General features: G+C 35.9%; 1 protein-coding gene and 1 pseudogene across 3 annotated transcripts in view; one reads left to right on the top strand and one right to left on the bottom strand.

Annotated features, from left to right (window-relative positions):
* Positions 1 to 15,545, top strand: part of ZNF385B (zinc finger protein 385B) — a 421,128-nt gene that overhangs the window by 42,177 nt on the left and 363,406 nt on the right. The window lies entirely within an intron of this gene.
* Positions 7,485 to 7,909, bottom strand: LOC100977002 (thioredoxin-like protein 4A; annotated as a pseudogene).

Below are 15,545 nucleotides of genomic sequence, written 5' to 3'. Positions count from 1 at the left end.
GTGGACTCCTATTTAACTTATTGCCTTAATAAAATTTGTATTTTAGGAACCTATTGTGTAGGAAATTTTTTTCATGGAGAAACAAGAATATTTTAAATAAGAGTTCTGTTGGCTTCTTTGAAGGTGATCATTTTCTTCAAAAAGAGGAACATAATGTGTTTCTTGCTGTTACTTTTTTACAGAAAACCTTGCACTATGCAGCAGAACATAGTGAATTTTAAGCATATGCTATTGCTAATGAATTATCTCAGCTTTGTCTCTTTGGACACTATAGAAGTACTCTTTTTTCTTGCATCCTATTTTTGTCACTGCAGTCAGATTAATGAATTATGAACTGTACCATTTCATTAGGATAATCAGAATTAAGAGATGATGTTTTCCTTGGGGACTTCTGCTTGGATATGTCATTAATCATATTCTGCAATCTATAGTCAAGGCAGAACTGAGAATGCTAGTTTATCTGACATATGCTAAGAGGGGAAACAGGTGTCATTTAGTCTATCTTGGGTAATGCACGTCTTGGTAAAATGGCTAGATAAGGAATGACGTCTTAAAATTGCTTCTTATTTAGATCTCTGTCATAGGCCTGAAGAATCTCCTGGGAAACTGTGAAGTGTCCTTACCAAAAGTAAAAGTCATTACTCGAGAGTATTGTTTTTAGTTTTATTTATGGCTTTTAAACCAAGGGGTGTGGTATAAAATGTAAAAGAACGGAACTCTCATTTGGAGGCTTTATTTATTTTCTCTGCAGCTCCTACGTTGTTCTCAACCTCCTGAACTCCCCACTGCATCCTTTGTTGGAGGGAATCCAACTGTCTGAGAGGACATTTTTAATGGGTAATATGAGCATTTCTGATATTAAATGGCTTTAAAGAAATTCACTCACAAAGATCTTTTTAACTGCCCCCAAATGACTCCATTTATGATGACTACTTAAGAAGTGGTATAGATAGTTGGAAAGAGAGGAGGGCATGGCAACAGGAGAGAGAATTCCCTGTACCCTGACAGTTGGGAGTTTGTGTCCACTGGTCAGCTGCAGGAAGATTTGAGGACTACCTGTAAAGATTGGCAATTTTTCTTTAATATGTACTTTGAGTAGGAAAAAGAAAAAAGTATTCATTGAAAACTTTTGCTAAAAGTTCCATTCAAATTTTATTAGTTTTGATAGGTTGCTCTGAAGTGCACAAATAGGAAATTTTAGCATTATTTCTAGAATAGGAATATGAAAAATAAATGTGGCATAGTAAGTGTAGACTTACCAATAGCTAATAATGTCATTAAGGTTTTAATGTCTTAGCTAGAACTTCCATTTACAAAACTCCTTTTTCTGACTTAGAATATTTACAAGAAAAAGCAAACATCCACCATTTATCTTCTCTTGTAAAACCCTTGAAATTCATTACTATAAGGAAATTCCTTATAGTAAGTGAGGAAATAAAAAATACAGTTATAGCCTTTTAAGAAAATAATCAAAGACATAAGTTTCATGTCAAAATTATTCTTGGCAGACAAATGCATATTTATAGAAAAATTCATCACCCCATGAGATTTTATTATTTAAAAATATAATTTGAAAATGAGTGAAACATTAAATTCTAGACAATTGGGAGGAAAAAGAATCCTGAAACAAAGTAATACCAATAAACAGAACTTAGGCAGATAAGAGTATGTTAAGAGTAAAGATAGAACACAGAATTTAATGTTAGAAGATGGAAAAACAATAGAACTGACTAAGCCTGGTTTAAAATCAAACAATGATATGAACATTTGGTAAACTAAATTTTAAAAAGAGAAGGAGAAAGAGAAAATACAAATCAACAAATTTAGAAATGAGAAAAGGGCTATAGTCAGAGTCAAAGAAGATTACAAATTATGCAAATACCTTTATGCAAATATACTTAAAAATTAAGTAATGAAATCTACGTGTTATTCCACATTAACAAAACCAAAGGTACATAGTAAACTGGAAAAGAGATTTTTAAGTAGCTATTATAGAAAATTATCAAACTTTTATTTTAAAAAATTCTTACCACTTAAGAAAACACATCAATGAAAAAAATTTGAGCAGTATATAAATAAATATATGTATATACACACACACATATACACACACATATTCTCATATACATGTACATACATAAACATTCTAAGGGTGTTTGAAAAGTCTGGAAACATAAGATAAACTTATTTTTGACAGTGTGCTAGTGACATTTTTTTAAAATGTGCTATGATTTCCATCTATCTCCAGACACCTTGTTAGGGGAAGTACCTAGTGCAATATGTCTAACTGTTAATATGAAAAAAGTATAATACAATCATATACTACAGTGTGTCCAGAAAGTCTGTAAACCAACGTAAAAATAGTGTAATAATAGAATTTGACAACATGGCTGCTGTGGACTAAAATGTGCCTTTTCCCCATCCTCCCAGAAAGGAGAGGCCAAAAGACCTTTGACCTGTCCTTGAGGTTTGGACACCATCATCTCAATAGTGACTATGACAGACTGAAAGCCATAAGCCCATCCTCAAGTTTCGGAGGGCCTGAGCACCTCACAGTGTTCTACCCATCTTTCCAAGGGGAAAAGTAAAGATTGTCTGTATTTATCTTCTGGGACAGCATTGAATTAGGTTGGCCAAGAAGGAATGAAGTTTCAAGGCTTGGAAGGGGTGGAAAGGTCTCACCCAGAGTTATGGATTATGAAGCACAGTGGCAGGTCCACTCTGAATCCTGTGGGGCATCCCAGGAAGTGCTAGGGTCTGTGGGTGATAGATGGATGATGTGGTAGAGGGGGAGGTGATGTCATGAGGGAGGCCACTGTGTTCCAGGCACTTAAAGATTCCAAGGTCTGCACTGGCTCGGAAGTGGAGCCACCCACCTGTCCTTGGGGTTTGAAAACCAGCATCTCAATGGTGACCACAACATATTGAAAGCCATAAGTCCCTTCTCAAGTTTGCTGAATTTCCTGGTGCTCTCACAGGGCCAGAGCAGGAAAGGGTATGGAATACCAAATAACACTGTTAGCAAATGGATACTCGGAGTCATACTTTATTTGATTTAGAAAAACTAAGCAAGGTGACATTAAGTTCTATTTTGTGGAGTAAATTTTGTGTGTGTGTGTGTGTGTGTATTTATAAACATGCACATATTTATACATATATATCTATGAGGTATTGGCAAAAAAACACCAAAATAATAGCCGAATTCCAAAAAGAAAGCCTACCTTAGTTACTTTCTACCCAGTGAAGAGGCCATTGGAACTGGCACTCTGGGGAAGAGCAGCTCCCCTGGACTAGTTTGATGTTTTTCCAGGTTTAGCTTGGGTTTTATAAAATCTGATGAGCATTAGGGCCAGCACTGAGGATGAGAACCTTTCTATTCTTCTTTCCATTGAGTAGACAGACGGTGAGTCACTTGTGTGATGTGTTTCCTCCTAGTCAGCTCTGGATAGTGAGGCCGAACGAACTGACCGGAAGTGTGTTGTGGGAATCAAAAATCAAGTTGTAGTCCAGCATACCGTGTCAGTGCTTCGTGGTACTTAGTTTTGAAAGCTGAAATGTTTCTAGCAATGTTGTATTTTATGTTTATGTGTAATATTAACACTGTAGCAAGAGATTAATCATGATTGTTCAGAAATTATCTGTTAAACCTTAATTTAAAATAAAATGATGTTTAATTGAGAGACATCAATTGTAATACTGATTTAAAGAGCCACTTAGTGAAGGAAAAATTAGTTAATTATATCAGGTTATTTTAAACTGAAAGAAAAATAGCATTCTGCTAACTTATAAAGTGGCAATGTTTAAATTGACTGAATCCTTCATGCCCTGCTGCTAAATCATTTTAGGATATTTTCACACCTAATTTCTACTGAGGTTAATTAACATACTTGGAGGGACCTGTCATTATGTTGGAAAGGCAAATTTTAATAAAACTGCACTTGTATGATTTTTTAAGAAATCTCTCCTACCACATAGGATCCAGGGAAATAAAAAGTCTCTCTAGTTCTTCCTCCCAGATATATGCTGATATATGCACACCCACACATGCACACACTCACTTGGGCTGACACACACAACATATTACACACATACAACATACTACACACACACATTCAGTCTGCCACACACAGTCTTCTCCCTTCTCCCCATACATGGTTGCTTGTTCGAGCTGACACATACATAAACACACACACTCTTGCTCAGGCTGACATACCTACACAACATAAAAGTTTGTGTAGCCAACAGTGTTCTACCCACTTTTCCAAGGGGAAAAGTGCGTATGCGCATGAACTTTCTCTTTCTCAGATTGACACACATAAACTCACATTGTCTCCTGCAGGCCAACATGCATGCACACACACAGACACACATGCACATGCTCAAGCTGACATGCACACATACCTATGCAGACACACACACAGCCAGTCATGTGAACATAACCACATAGACCCATTCAGATTGACACACACACACACACACACACACACACAGAGGGTTACACACACAGACAGTGATGTCTACTCACACACAGTTAAGCTCTGGCTTTCTTTTCTTCCCCGGTGTTTTGTTGCTGACCTCTGACTTTTCTGCCTTTGATTTACATTCTCTTGATCTTTAACTTAGAGGTGGGTGACTCAGACCAATTATTTCATGTGATTACATTTGGAGTGAAATTAATGGTTTTGATACTGGCTCACTTTTATTATTTGCATGTAGTTTAAGAAAACTTCATGGATTTATTCTGCTTTAATATGTGAAAGTGAAAGTTGAGAGATTACATAAGTAGATAAGAAATTGCCTTTTAATATATACCTGGTGAGTCTACAGGGTGAAATGGGAAATTGGCAAACAATATATCATGAAATTCAAGAAACAATTCTCTATTTTGCCAAATTGTAGATCAATGTTCTTATGTCACTTTGTGCTACTTTCTGTTACTTGCTTTCATTGATTATAATAATAAACACTATGCACAATAACAATGATACAATTTAGTATTTCAATAGGAGACAATGAAAAGGTGGGCAGTTGGGTTGCCTTTCTGAAATTGAGAGCTTTCTGTTTGTGAATATATAAGGACAGATATGTGTCCTTCTTCCATTTTCAACAGAACATTGAAAATGCCTAGTGTTATTCACAATGAAGCTTTTACACAATGTGTAAAAGATTGGAAAGCAACATTTGGGACACATCAGATGTTTGTTTCTTGAAGAGAATCTGGAAATCATACTTCTGGGATTTTGTTACTAATGAAGAAAAAGGGAAAAAAATCTTCCATAAACCACACTGGTCCGTTGGTGCATATCTTTTGAAAAGTAAAATGAGATGAGAGAATTGCAATTAGAGTACAGTATATTATATTCTGAAAGGAACAACTAATATTTCTGAAATTTCATGTTTCAAAATGTGAGCTTTTATTTAGATATTTATTTTATTCAGTCACTGTCTTAGTCTTACTAGTTAGATAAGAGAACTTTAGGAAACCGTACCTAGGAGAAACATTGAACTTCTATTTGAGGAAGCCCCCACTAGGTATAGTGTTTAGAGAAATTGTCTCCCATGTGGAAACCTAGGCAGAAGATCCTCCCGCTCTCTGCCCTCTTCCCAGGAAGCCTGATCAGGTAGGGCCTTAAGGTCTTCATAAAGACTTTGATTTTTACTGTAAGTGAAATACGAAGTCATTAGAGACTTGTGAGCAGAAGAGTGACATGATCTAACTTACGTTTGTTTTTAAGGAATCACTCCCATTACAATGGGGAGAACAGATTGCGGGGGCATAACAGATGACGGAGAAGGTCCCTTCGGCGGGGACCAAGGCATTCCAGAGGAGAAATGACTGTGGCTTAAACTAGAATGAAAGTGGAGAGAAGTGATTAGATCCTGGTATATTTTGAAAACAGGGTAAATAGAATTTGCAGCTCTATTTGAAGTGGGCAAAGAGAAATGGAGACCCGTTGATGATTCCAAGGTTTTTAGCCTAACAGCTTGAAGAATGAAGTTTCCGTTTAGTTAAATGGGTAATTTGGGGATGAGGAGTACTTGGGGTGGGGGTTGCTTCTTGGCAGTTTGATAGACATTCAGGTAGAGTAGGCAGTTCTGACTGAGTCTGAAGTTTAGGTGAGAGATTGAATCTGCAGGTGTGTGTGTGTGTGTGTTATATGTAAGTTGTCAGTGTACAAACATATTTAAAGAAAAAAGCCTGAATGAGATCACCTTGTGAATAAATGGATGTAAGAGGCACAAAGACTGACCCTTGGAGCATTTTAACATTTATAATCAGATAAATGAAAAGGTACCAGCAAAGGCATCTAAGAAGGGTTAATAGTACAGTGGAGTGGTGTCCTGGAAACAAATACATTATAATTTTCAAGAATGAAGGATTCCTAAATGTGTACTATAACACATAACAAATGTCAAACAACATGAAGACTGTGAATTGACCACTGAATTTGCAAATGTGGGGGGCATTAGTCACCTGGTTAAGCGCTAGAGTAGTGTTGAATGAATCAAAGAATCTAAATCAATGAATCAAGCAATCAATCAAGATATGGCATAGACATGTTAAAAGAATTGTTCTCTGGTAAAGAAGATAGTAACTGTATTTGGTTCCTGAAACAAAATGATTTCATGATCTTAACATGTGTTTAGGTAAACAGAAATACCAGTATAGTTCTTTTCCCTATTTTTAATTAGCTCCTGCTCCCATTCAGTTTCCATAATCTTTATCATTCTTCTCAAGTTCTATTTCAGTCTCAGCTGATGAGCTTCCCTCATGCTTGACTTAGGTAATAAAAGTGAACATCTCTGAGTTCAGTGAATGTTCTGCTCCCATTACCTGCATATAAATCTATCTGTATTTGCACCTCTCCTGTACTTCCTCCTCATAGGTATCAAAGGAAAGATGTCCCTCCTAGACAAGTCTCTCTACCTATTCTCTTGATGTCTCTTTTCTGCAGGATCCTGGTGACATTCATTGTTCCTTTCTTTTAAGCCTTTGTCCTCTCCCTGTCTCTATTGCTTCTCCCAGCTCATCGATTTGTTTGCTCATAGCTTTTCCCGTTTTGAAAGCACAGGCCTTTCCCCAATTTGTATTCCCGTCTAACTAGACAAAAACGATAGAGACATACTGTGAAGTATTTTAGAAATAAGGAAATGAAGAATGAAGAAAATCATAATCACCCATAATCTTATTCTCAGAGATGATCATTATGTGTTTACTTAAATTTTTTTATATGCATTTTTACCAACTGTGATGCAACTATATATACACTTTTAAAATCTTCCCTTCATTCAGTTAACATCAGTGTTATTATTTTTCTTCATGTGTTTGTTTATTTCAGCTAGTTAAGGCCATGTAGTAAATTGTATCTCAGAAGTCCTCCAGCCCTGGAGCTTCATGTACTTTTCCAAAGGCTTGAAATAGTTTAAAAGGTTTCTACATGAAAAGGCCTCCACAACATTTATCCACACAGCCTGAGGGCACTTCAGTATCTGGACTTGGTGGAGTAGTTTTTGGGGACAAGACCAGGTCGCCACCATTGAGGGCCCTACAGTCCACGGTCTCTATGATGTCGACCATCTCCTGCTTGTCCTCCATGGCCCAGTTAATCTTGTTGTTGCCAGTCCCCAAGACAACCATGATGTGCTTGTTCCTGAAGAAAAACATGATAGTGCATGGATCATATAACTCATACATTTTGTTGAAGTCAGGTACTTTGGTAATATCCACAAGAAAAATAACTGCAAAATCTTTAACCTTCTCAATGATGCTGTACAAGACCTTATCCATTTTCATGCATGTGGGGTCCCAGCCGTGGCCGAAGCGAATGACAACCATGCAGTCCTCTCCTGGGAGGATGGCCTGGTCCACCTGCCAGCTGCTGTGGAGGTGCAGGAGCATGTGTGACATGATGGCCCACATACTTGCCACTGCCCAAGGCCGGGTGCCAATGAGGGCCCTGCGTGATAAGCATAGCCGGCCCCTCACTCCCCAGCCCCTTCTGCCCCTGAGGTCCCTGAAGACCCCCAGGGCCTGCCCATAACCCCCCAGCAACACTGGGCCTGCCTCATTCACATAACTTTGTAACACTTTCCACATGTTGTTAAACAGGTTTGTAAATAACTATTTTAGATAGCTAGAGTATTTGATACTGTGGTTATGCTATGATTTATATATTCATTATTTTACTGGATTTTTTTAACCTACTTTCTATTTTTGATTTAAATAAAACTAAGGTGAATGTCTTTGTGTAGAAATCTTTTACTACATTCCACATTATTTTCTAGGCTAGAGTCTGAAGGAAATTGCTGAGCCAAAGGATGTATACTGTTTTATGACTCTTGTTTGCTATTGCCAGATTGTTTTTAAAAATCATTCTGCCAATTTATATGCCTGCTGGGAAGTGTAAGAATGCCTTTCTCCTGAGATTCTTAACTTTAAAGAGATTTTAAAAGTTGCTTTATGAGACAGTCCTTGCTAATTGGACAATTTAATAAGTGTTATCTAATTTTTTAAACATATTTATTTGACTACTATAGGGTGAATGTCACTTTACCATGTTTACAGTAGTCATTTATTTTTCTATTATGAATTTTCCCTGCTTATCCTTTACCCATCTTCCACATTCCCTGAAGACGATTTGGTAGTTTTTTGTTGACTTGTATGATTTATCATATTAATGTTGTCAACCATTTGTCTGTCATAGTGGCTGTAATAATTTTTTCCAGTTTTCTGCCTTTTACTTTCACGCATTTATTAATTAAAAATTTTAGGAGTCAAATGACCAATTTAAAATTAAATTGTCCACAAAATTGGAAGCCCCAAAATAGACCCAAGTAAATATGATAAATTGGCATATGTTTAAGGTATTTAATACATTGGGGACAGATGTCCAAATCTGGGGGCAAACAGTGTTAGAATTCTTTCTCATATGTCATACCAAAATAAATTTCAAGTAGACTAAGATTCAAATGTTAAAAAACCCAAAAGGCATAAGAGCATGTGAAAGAATGTAAGTAGATATTTATATAATCATGAGATAGTGATGATCTTTATCAGTACATCAATAAAGGTAGAAACCATTAGAGTAAATATTTTTAAATGTGACTAATTTGAAAGCTTCCACACAATAAAAATTAACAAAGATAAAATACAAATGACAAGCAGGAAAAAATAGTTATAAAAATATGGAAACTATTGATTTTATAAATATTATAGGAGAGCTGTCTTGGAAATCAATTTTTAAAATTCCAAATAGAACATTGATCAAAGAACATGAAGGAATAACTTAGAAAAGAAGAAATATTAATGACTAACAAATATTTTAAAAATCAAACTTTACTAGCTTTCAAAGAAAGTAAAATAAATACATAATCTTTGGAAATATATAAATACGCTTTGTTTTTGATACTTTCTAGTACGTGAATGACTCACATACTGAGTCATTCAGTAAGGTCTTTAGGTACTGAGCATAGTACTGAATAGTTTGTCAACCCTTTCCCCCTTCTCTCCCTCTGTGCTCTAGTGGTTGCCAGTTTTTATTGTTGCCATCTTTATTTCCATGAGTACCTAATGTTTAGCTCCCACTTATAAGTAAGAACATGCAATGTTTGGTTTTCAGTTGGTGTGTTACTTCACTTAGATTAATGGCCTCCAACTGCATCCATATTGTGGCAAAACACATTATTTCATTCATTTTTTATGGCCACATAGTATTCCATGATGTATGTGTACCGCGTTTCTTTATCCAATCCACCACTGATGGGCACCTAGTTTGAATTCCATGTCTTTGCTATCGTGAATAGTGCTGCAATGAACATGTGAGTACATCAGTGTTTTTGGTAGAAGAATTAATTTTCTTTTGGCTAGATACCCAGTAATGGGATTGCTGGGTTAAACGGTAGTTCTGTTTTAGGTTCTTTGAGAAACCTCCAAACTGCTTTCCCCAATTGCTGAACGAATTTACATTCCCTCCAACAGTGTATAAGCATTCCCCTTTCTCTGCAACCCTGCCTGCACCTGTTGGTTTTTGACTTTTTAATAATAGCCGTTCTGATTGGTGTAACATAGTGTTGTCATTGTGGTTTTAATTTGCATTTCTCTGATGATTAGTGATATTGAGCATTTTTCATAGTTTATTGGCCACTTGTATGTCTTCTTTTGAGAAATGTCTGTTCATGTCTTTTGCCCATTTTTAAATGGGTTATTTGTTTTTTGCTTGTTCAATTAAGTTCCCTATAGACTGGATATTAGACATTTGTCAGACGCATAGTTTATAAATAAGTTCTTCCCTTTTGTAGGTTGTCTGTTTATTCTGTTGATAGTTTCTTTCGCTGTGCGGAAGGTCTTTATTTTAATTAGGTCCCACTCATCAATTTTTGTGTGTGTGTGTGGCAGTTGCTTTTGAGGATTTAGTCATAAATTTTTTCCCAAGGCCAATGTCCAGGATGGTGTTTCCTCGGTTTTTTTCTAGGATTCTTATCGTTTGAGGTCTTACATTTAAATAATCCATGTTGTGTTAATTTTTGTACATGTTAAAATGTAGAGGTCTAGTTTTATTCTTCTTCATATGGCTAGCCAGCTATCCCAGCACCATTTACTGAATAGGGAGTCCTTTTCCTATTGCTTATTTTTGTAAACTTTGTCAAAGATCAAAAGGCTGTAGGTGTGCAGCTTTATTTCTGGGTTCTCTATTCAGTTACATTGATCTGTGTATCTGTTTTTGTACCACACTGTTTTGGTTATTACAGCCATATAGTATAGTTTGAAGTCAGATAATGCAATATCTATGACTTTGTTCTTTTTGCTTAGGATTGCTTTCAATATTTGGGCTCTTTTTTGTTCTATATGAATTTAATAATAGTTCTTTTTAGTTCTGTGAAAAATGATGCTGGTAGTGGGATAGAATTAATGTTGAATCTGTAGATTGTTTTGCGTGGTATGGTTATTTTAACAATATTAATTCTTCTAACTCATGATCATGGAATATTTTTCCATTTGTACCATCTCTGATTTCTTTCAGCAGTTTTTTGAAGTTATCACTATGAAAATCTTTTACATCCTTGGTTAGATGTATTCCTAGGTATTTTATTTTTTTGTGTGTGGCTATTGTAAATGAGATTGCATTCTTGATTTGGCTCTCAGCTTGAACATTATTGATGTATAGAAATGCTACTGATTTTTCTACATTGATTTTGTGTCTGAAACTTTACTGAAGTCATCTATCAGTTCTGGGAACCTTTTGATGGAGTCTGTAGGGTTTTCTAGGTATAAAATCATATCTTCAGTGATGAGAGACAGTTTGACTTCTTATATTCCCATTTTCCTTCTTGAATGAAAGCTCACTTAATCTTTATGCACTATCTTGCTATTTCCAAAAGGCTGAGGCATGTTAAAAGTCTCCATTCCACCATCTTGGAAGAGAAAACAACCAAAATTGACTTTTACACCAGTAGTTGAAAGAGAAAATTGGTTTTATTTGTGTTTACTTCCAAAAGTTTTATTTTAATAGAATAAGATATTTTAATAGAATAAGATATTTTGTAGTGATTGGAAATGATGATGATGACAATGTAGATCCATATTTGTTTACATGGAACGCACTCCTTAATGTAGAAATTAAAAACTTTAAATTACAAGACAACTACAATCCCATTCACAAAATAATTTTTGTGATTTTTTGTATATATATTTGTGTCAATGTATATAAACACATACTAAAAAAAAGAATATATTCTGAAACGTAACAATATTTTCTCTTGATTGTTAGGAAAATCAACAAACTTTCTTGTTTATTTTTATATGGATTTTAAGATTTCAGAATTTCTCACAAATTACTTTTATAATTATAAAAATGAATTTGCATTTTGAAATTGTCTGTTTTTCTTTTCTTCTTTTTAAAGTCATTTTGCTCTATGCTTAACGTCTTTCCTTTATAAAACAGTCACTTAAAAATTTTTTTTAAAAGCTCTTCCTATCTGGAATTTATTTGATATATAGTTTCAGATGAGATTATAAATTCCCCTAAGAAGACAATATTCAAAATAGTTGACCAAGTATTTCAGTAACATTTATTAGATAATTACATATTGACTCCTGATGTTCCCTTTTCAAATATTACTGACATATATCAATCTTTCTGTCTGAAGATAATTCTGTTCCATTGGTCTGGTTATTTTTGTGGTATTACCTCACTCTTTTCATTATTATCTCATTACATTGTATCTTAAAACTGATAAGACAAATGTTATTTTTTTCAGAACATGCTTACATATTTGTTTTTCTGGATGAATGTTAGAATCAGTGGCTTAAAGTCATTTTCCCACAGTTCTTAAGGTATACTGAATAAATATAATTTTTTTTCTCGATAATTCAGGGTCATGATTCATTGTGAATCATCGTAAGTATTATACCATTTTTGTGAGTTATTTAGATACGATGGATTTTTTGCTTATGTCCCATGTGACCCATTAGGTTTTTCAAAATTTCTGTAATAAATTTGTATTTTTCCCATGTTTCTTTAATGATACTTCCAGATGTTATACTTATGTCTTTTTAAACAGCTTTTATCTGTAGTTGAATCTATGATTAAATTTTTTAGCACTGTATGTAGCATAAGACTCAACGATAGAACTCTGTGACTTGTATTTTGATTGTTCTTGGGTCTTATGTGTATATTTCTTTGGCCATGTTTCATGTAATTTAGATTGCCATGTTAATGACTAGTTAAGTGGGGCATTACTATGTTTGCACGTGAATATGAAGATATACAAGATAGAATAAGCTATAAAGGTAACAGAGCATAATTCAATGGCAAGAAACACAAAGATAGAAGAGAGAGAGTTTTACTGAAACTCTTTACGAGTTCTCTTCATGAGACAAAGTTCTTTACATGCCATAACTTCTTGATCCATCCTTCCATGTAACTGAATCTCAGATTAGATTACTTTTTCCTGAAACTCAGATGGTGTAATGTAAATGAACAGAGTAAGGGGCCAGTAAACTAATACATGGATACTAAGTGATTTTTTTTCTTTGCCCTTGAGCTTTTATGTTTTCATATTCTAGAGGCAGTAATCATAGCTTGACAGCTATCAACCTGATTCAAAATTATTAATCCTGAATGTTTTCTCTTCTACATGGAGGAGAAACTACCAATTCTCTATTAAATGGTAGTTAAAGAATATTTCTATCTATTTCACTTATTGTTATCTGTCTGTCCTATGGCATATTTTTCCAGGTTAGGAGGAACACATTGCTGATATTTTCATAAACATGTTGCCACTGACTTTATTTTCCTGTTAATCATAATATGTGTTTTGTTGTTTTTTTGCAAAGCTGTAATGTTATTGCTGTAGTAGAAACAATTTTTTTTGTTAAGGCTCTAAAGGGAGGTAGGACCCATCAAAGTTAAGGGCCTAGACACAGTAACAGATGCTCCTGTAAAGCAATGTTTCTCAAAAAAGGTCTTCGATGAAATATATGTAAATCTCCTCTTTGTCATTTATTTTTGGAATGTTCTCTGTTTTACCACACTTCATTTGTTTTTATATTTTTATTATGAAATACTTGAAATATAGAGACAAGTATACAAACTAGCTTACCACCATGCACCTGCCACCCAATTTTATTAAACCTCAACATATTTGCCTTAGTTAGTTTTTTTAGGCCAGCACTACATTACAGCTACAGCTGATGTTTCTGTGTGCCTTTGCTTTATCCCTTTCTCTCCACAGGTAACCATAGCTTTGAATTTAGTGTGTACCATCTCCATTCTTGAGTGTGCACTTTACTTTGCATGCATGTATCATATAAAAATTATAGGCCGGGTGCAGTGGCTTATGCCTGTAATCCCAGCACTTTGGGAGGCCAAGGCGGGCGGATCACAAGGTCAGGAGATCGAGACCATCCTGGCTAACACGGTGAAACCCCGTCTCTACTAAAAATACAAAAAATTAGCCAGGCGTGGCGTCGTGCGCCTGTAGTCCCAGCTGCTGGGGAGGCTAAGGCAGGAGAATGGCGTGAACCTGGGAGGCGGAGCTTGCAGTGAGCTGAGATCCCGCCACTGCACTCCAGCCTGGGCGACAGAGCGAGACTCCGTCTCAAACAAACAAACAAACAAACAAACAAAAAGAATTATATACGATATTATAAATGATATTTGTATGTTGTTTAACTTTATATAAATGGTAGCCTGCTGTATTCTTTCTCCCCTTCCTTCCTTCCTTCCTTCCTTCTCTCTCTTTCTCTTTCTTTCTTTCTTTCTTTCTTTTCTTTCTTTCTTTCTTTCTTTCTTTCTTTCTTTCTTTCTTTCTTTCTTTCTTTCTTTCTTTCAGACGGAGTCTCGCTCTGTCGCCCAGGTTGGAGTGCAGTGGCGCGATCTCAACTCACTGCAAGCTCCACCTCTCGGGTTCAGGCCATTCTCCTGCCTCAACCTCCCGAGTAGCTGGGACTACAGGCGCCTGCCACCACGCCCAGCTAATTTTTTGTATTTTTAGTAGAGACGGGGTTTCACCGTGTTAGCCAGGATGGTCTCGATCTCCTGACCTCATGATCCACCCACCTCGGCCTCCTAAAGTGCTGGGATTACAGGCGTGAGCCACCGCACCTGGCCTTTTTTTACTCTTTTTTGAGGGGCGGGGGAGGGGATGGAGTCTCCCTCTGTCACCCAGGCTGGAGTGCAGTGGTAAGATCTTGGCTTATTGCAACCTCTGCCTCCTGGGTTCAAGCGATTCTCTGGCCTCAGCCTCCCAAGGCACACGCCACAACACCTAGCTAATTTTTGTATTTTTAGTAGAGACGGTGTTTCACCATGTTGGCCAGGCTGGTCTCGAACTCTTGACCTCAGGTGATCTGCCCACCTCGGCCTCCCAAAGTGCTGGGATTATAGATGTGAGCCACCGTGCCCAGCCTTATTCTTTAATTTACTTTTTAATTTGACATTATAATTTTAGGATTTATCTATGATACAGCTAGTAGTTTCAACTTATTCATTTCAGCTGTTGAATAGCATTCCATTGTGTGAGCATACCAAATTTATCTAGTCATTCACTTATAGACATTTATATAAATGTAAATAATATTTCATATCTATTTACCAATGCAAACATGGTAGAAACGGACATTTCTCTCTTTATTTCCTTGGCAAGTATTTTCTCAACCGTATACCTAGAAGTGAAACTGCTCTGTCATTAAGAATACATATCTTCCAAATGCCTCCTGATAGTGTTTGTACCAATTTATAAGCCCTCTAGAAGCGTATGGATTGCCATTGCTCTACATCCTCATAGTACTCATTGTTAGACTTTTAAATGTTCTGTCGTTCTGTATATGGTGTGAAATTGAATTGTGCAATTTTGCATTTCCCTGATTACTAGTCAGATTGAGCATCTTTTCATGTATCATATGTTTGGAGGCAATAATAGTATTGGGTTAAGAGCTGGATGTAAAAGCCAGATAACTTGGTTTTAAATCTTGACTCTTCTGGGTGACCTTGGGCTTGCCACCATTTTGTGGCTCATTGGCAAATTAGGAATAATAATCATAC

The sequence above is a fragment of the Pan paniscus genome, chromosome 13, assembly GCF_029289425.2.
Source record: "Pan paniscus chromosome 13, NHGRI_mPanPan1-v2.0_pri, whole genome shotgun sequence".
Taxonomy (NCBI): Eukaryota; Metazoa; Chordata; class Mammalia; order Primates; family Hominidae; genus Pan; species Pan paniscus.
Note: the sequence above shows the minus strand (reverse complement) of the source record. Positions and strands in the feature narration are given on the sequence as shown.